The sequence below is a fragment of the Capsicum annuum genome, chromosome 5, assembly GCF_002878395.1.
Source record: "Capsicum annuum cultivar UCD-10X-F1 chromosome 5, UCD10Xv1.1, whole genome shotgun sequence".
Classification (NCBI taxonomy): Eukaryota; Viridiplantae; Streptophyta; class Magnoliopsida; order Solanales; family Solanaceae; genus Capsicum; species Capsicum annuum.
In genome coordinates this window covers 73348808-73354807 of record NC_061115.1, presented here as the reverse complement: position 1 = coordinate 73354807, position 6000 = coordinate 73348808, and the positions used below count along the sequence as shown (strand labels likewise).

The 6000-nt window shown below is 33.2% G+C and overlaps 1 pseudogene; it reads left to right on the top strand.

The window, feature by feature from the left end:
* Positions 1–511: 511 nt before the first annotated feature.
* LOC107872510 lies at positions 512–691 on the top strand (annotated as a pseudogene).
* The last annotated feature ends 5309 nt before the right edge of the window (positions 692–6000 follow it).

Below are 6000 nucleotides of genomic sequence, written 5' to 3'. Positions count from 1 at the left end.
ATATATATATATATATATATATATATATATATATATTGATTATTCAATCAAATTCATTTATTGCTTATACCACACTTGTGGTTGGCAATATACTTACATAATAGATCTGTATACTATTTAAAACTTGACTTTAGATTATTTTATTACTATTTGTAACAATTTGTGTTTTTTTTTAATTATATAGAATTTCTATCATGGACATAAAAGATATAAACCATGCATATGAGATTTTTAAAAATAATACCAAGATGTATTGTTTATACTTGATTTGACTTGTTAATTAATTTTTTATTATGTACAGCTATCATTATATTTATCTTTTTTCATAAATATAACCAAAGAATCTAAAGTTTTCGCTAATCTGATGTATATAAATACCATGAAAATGTGAAATGAATATTTTAAAAATGAACAAATATAATAAAGAATCGAAATATATAAAGGAATCAACCTTTAGCTCCTCCATAAAAAACAAAATCAATGAAGCAGCTTATGTGAAACATTAAAGAAGATGTATCTCCAATTTTACATCAATGAAGATAATGACAAAGTTCCCACCATTAAGAAAGAGTCACCACTGAATTTAGCCACGCAATCTGCTCATCCAATCTACTTTCTGCCTAATGATAAAATTTGAAGGCAGAGAGTGCTTCTGAAGAAGCATTTTGGGTTGCTTCCTATCCAAAATTAGCTCAAAAGTACTAGCCATTTTTGGTGTCTATTATTGCTTTCTATTCATAGTTATTAGGCTTTTTTGCTTTGCGCAGAAAAATATCTATTTGGAGCATTCTATATCACATTTCATATATTTACTATCTTTTAAGAAGATTATAAAATTAATTTGCAAGCATTTATATTTTCAATTGATTTATTCTTTTCTTAACTTGATTATAATTTGTAACAATTTGTATTTTTTGTTATATATAATTTCATCCATGGATAAAAAAATATAGATCGTATACATGAGATCTCTCTAAAAATTGTCAAGGTATATTGTTTATGATTAATTTAACTTTTAATAAATTTGTTATTTTTTACAATTAAAATTTTATCTTTTGTCACATATGTAACTAAAGAATATTAAATTTTGACTGATATGATGAACAGATATTTTAAAAATGTGAAATGAACAAGTAGATTGGAGAATCAAAATATAGAAAGAAGATTTGTTAGTCATTTATACAAAGAATAGATTCAAATCATATTTGTTTATGTACAAATATCATACTATTAAATTTTTTTATTTTAACATATTTCTCTTTAAGTATAAAGACAACTTTCTAGAGTATTACTATGTCATATGTCTACACTTTCTTTTAGAAATATTATAAAATAAATTTACAGACATTTAGATATTTCAATGAATTTATTCTTTCTTGATTTTAGTTGCAAATCTACATTTATATGTAATTTGTTGTAACTGATTTTATATCTTTACTCTTTTATCTTATACAACCAAGTGGTATTTTCTCCTTGAGTAGTTTCTTAGTAGAAAAAAAAAAAAAAAAAAAAGAGAATTTAACTAAGTAAAGTAATTTTTGAAGTCTATGTGAGTAAGCCATAATAATGAATGTAAATCACAGTTTAAAAAAGTAAACTCTAAATTGCAGCTTTAAATATAATTAAACATGGTGCACGTAGAGTACATATTAAAAGAAAATTTCATTAAATAAATTCATAATTTTACTTTTTTTTCTTTAGAATTCATATTCAAGAAATTTACATACATTGTCAAATTCTTTTTAATACTTAGTACAAGTTAACATATTTTTTAAATTCGAGTAAAAAGAATATTTTTGAAATAGAATATGAGATAAAATTATATTTCGATACAGGTAAAAATGTTTAATTTGAATTTTAAACCATAACCACTTCTAAAAAATTAGAATATATTGAAGTTTTCTTCTAATTTATATTTAATTTATTTTGTTATGTGTAACAAAATATATTAAAATTCTTATTTTTATATTTTTGAGATGCAAAAGAAGAAAATTAACTGCTTAATGTGTAACACAAAAAAAAAAAAAAAAAACTCAAAGTCGAATTACATAGTTGCGACAAAAGGGGGAGGGGAGGGGCGAGAAAGGAATTTGAACTAATTTTGAGAATATAATGAAGTAATTAGATTATATGCATATTACTATTTCTAAATCTTAAACAGAAGATGAGGGATAATAGAATAAAAATGTAATTTGATATGACAATCCGAAGTCTTTAAATTGTGAACAATATAATAAAGAAAACATGAAACATAAAAGCTTTTTGCAACTATGCATATTATTTTTACTCATATAAGATTTGGTTAGAGGTGGGGGAAGGAAGGGGGGGAGAGGGAGGTAATTAACAATCTATTCTTTAAATTGTGAACAATATTTTAGGAAAAATATGAAACATAAAAGTTGTTTTTACAATTATATGATTATTTTTCGTATATATTGGATTAGAGGTTGGGGAGGGATGAACGTGTGTGGGGGTTGAGGGTAGAGATAAAGGTGAGGGTAGGGTGATTTTTTTATAATTGAGAAATAATATGATAGTTGATTTGTGGGAATACACTGGGTATGTTGTTGTTGAGTGTTTAAGGTAATATGATACCACTCAAAGGAAGCATTCAATATCAAATAATTAGAAATAATACTTAAATATTATCCGTGCATCACGCGAGTACGTATATGAAACAACCTAGGTTCTGGTCCTTTTAAATTTTCATGAGTTTGAGCCTACTGTTGATCATACGACACACCATACTAGTCGTATGGTGTGAGTACGGGTCTTGGGACCCTATTCGTATGTTGGTCAGTGTGATATTGGCCATGCTCTGTTCTTGGTACGACAAGACTCCATACGAGCCATATATGCATGATACGAGAAGTAGGGTCCTACTGTATGTTGTCCAATGTCTAGCCTAAATATTTCTGCATGGGATACTGTATGATTAGGGTACAAGTTAGGCTAAGGAGTCTTATGTTGGACAGAATCTGATGTCCAACTTTCTGATCAAGGTACGAATAGAAGTTATCACTCGTATGATGTGGGTACGAGTGAGGGGTCCAAATCGTACCCACCTGCGGAAACTTTTACAGATTAAGTTGGGGGTATTCTGGACATTTTTCCTCTTAACTTCTTTTGACCTCACGATTTAAAATACTCTTGGGACTTCATTAACCTACTATTCTCAAATCAAACACTCTAAAATATCTCACAAAACTCTTTTTTCAAGAAAGGCTAGGGTTTTCAAGTCAATCAATTAAGGCTCCTAAGGGTGGTTTCTCTCTGTCTTCCTTGTGGTCTAAGGCATGTTATTCTTCCCTCATTGTCAGTTCAACTAAAGACATGTTTTAATGAATGGTTTTCATGGTATTATTTTAGGTTTTGAAGTATATGTTGGGGGGGTTTTTTATTGTTGGTTGGATAATGTTTCCCATATTTTTCTTATGGTTTTCATGTTATAATGATCATTTGAACATGTGGTTAAATGAGAATGGTCAATTGGTACTTGATTTTGGTTTTGGAAACTATATGCCCTCAACATGTTTGTTAAAATGTCGATGAGAATGCTTTTATCACATGGTTTGACTATTATTGAAATTCTTACATTGCATAAAAAGGTAATGATTTTAAATGGATTGGAAAGGCCTTGGTGGTCATGGTATTGGTTTAAACGGAAACTTTGGAGTCAAATTGGTCTAATGACTTTGGTATGACATAAATGGATAGACTTGCAAGCTCTAGTGTTGGTGTGACGATACCAACGATTAATGACAAAAAATATAAAACTTCTTGGTAAATGGTAGGTTATGTGTGAATGGTTTTAGTATGGGCTTAAAAGGGGATGTTTTAGCAAAGCCGTGGAAGGTGGCGGTCATAGAGGGGGACCAAAACTGAAAACTCATGTTTGCTAATGTGAGGTTGGTCTTCGTGACTGTGTGCATCATGTAACACTTATATTTTTGGAGATGTACTCATCATCTCAGGTTTTTCTCCAGTTCATGCGGCTAACACGCGTCGAGGCTCTTTCAGCAGGGAGAGTTAAACCCATATAGCCCTGGGTGGTTGTAGAATGGCCAAGCTACACAATCCCAGATTAAAGGTTTTAAATACATTTTAAGCCCAATTTTTTTCTGACATGGTATATATATGTGTGTATGTGATTGCATATGTCTATTTACTTTGGTTTTGAATAATGGCATTATTTTATCCTCATTCCTGAGTACATGCTAGCGTTCACTCGCCAACCCGTTTTTTGGGAATTGTATCCCCATGCAATGCAGAAACTGACCATATTACTCCTCCTTCTCAGTAAACTTGGATTTGGGAACAACTTGGTGTTGGACTGGAGTGGTGAGATTCCATACTTCGGAAGAATCTATTTCATGTTATGGATATTTTTTCATACTTTTGGTTATTTCTTGAACTTTGGTTTTGGCTATTGTCGGGGGCATGTCCCGATCGAATGTTTTTTGTTTTTGGTTAGAGGCTTTGTGTGACTACAATGGTCATGGATGGTATCGATATTGGTGTAATCCTTGACATTGGTATTGGTATTGAGCCTAACACCAGTTGGACATTTGATTTGATGTTTGGATGGTTATGATTATGGATTTTATTATTGTCATTGATTATTTATTGTTCTATCTTGTTATATGTTTGGAATTCATCCAACATAGGGTGTTAGGCGGTTATGGCTGGGTACAAGGGGTGGTCTCCAATCCTGATCGTACTTGAGGCACTCAAAGCTACTAGGCACTGGTTTGGGTCATGTCAGATTGGTATCAGAGCCCTAGGTTCATGGTCAATTGGGAGTCCACAAAACCGTGTCGAGCAGAGTCTCTTTTATGGGTGTGTAGCACGCCATACACATAAGGTAGAGGCTACGAGGAATTTAGGAATGTTTTTTTTATCATATTTTATTTTTGAGCTGTAGAGTTAAGGTCCAGAATTCTCCTCTAGTTCCTATTTGTTCGCTTTTCATATCATGCCTCCTCGATGATCTGAAGCTCACGAAAACTCCTTTGTCCTACCCGTGTACAATGCTAATAGGATTCGTTCTACTTATGGGGTCTAGACCCGGTCTATGGGTCTAGTTCCTGATTTCCCTCCTGGATTTCCACTGATTCCCTCCCATCCTCCTCAGGCTGATGTGATAAATGTTCAGTTTCATCGGTCTGTCCATATGTTGGCTCAGTTGGTATCTTCTTAGGATGAGCGAGGTGCATCTGTTACTCCATCTTATAAGGCCACAAGGGTTGGCCAATTCATGAGGTTGAACCCTCCGACCTTTACTAGTATTAATATGGAGGAGGATCCTCAGGGTTTCTGGATAAGATAAAAAAGATCTTTCATGTTATGCATGCCACTAATATGGAAGATATGGAGTTTTCTACCTACCCCCTAAAAGATGTGGCGTACTAGTGGTATTAGGAATGGGATTAGCTAAGGGGTGAGGGTGATGAGTCAACACTATGGGAGGATTTCTATAATGCTTTCCTGGATAGCTTCTTTTCTCAGGAGTTGAGGGAAGCTAAGGGGGAAGAGTTTGTTAATTTGAAGCAAGGCAAGATGCCTGTCAATAAGTATGCCTTGAAGTTTCACCAATTATCTCTGTATGCTCCAGAGCTAGTTAGCATGAGGACTAAAATGAGGAGTTCGCTTTTGGGTTGTCTAGAGACTTGATCTTGGAGAGTAAGGCTGCTTTATAGAACAAAGACATAAACTTCTGCCAGTTGGTTGTGTACATGCAGCAGGTAGAGGAAGAGAAGAAGAAGTAGGATAAGATAGAGAAGAGGGAGTGCAAGAAGTATAGGTTCTTTAAGCAGGGTGGTGGCTAACAACAGAGTGGTAGGGATGGTGAGAAGTGGCCTAAGAATAAGTGGGATAATTCTGGGTCTTACTCAATAGCTAATGTTCCCTACCCAAAGTCATCGGGTGATAAGCGTTTCTAAGGTAGAGACAACTTCAGGGCACAGGGTGCCCAATCTAAGGCTAGTGTGGCCCAGTCAG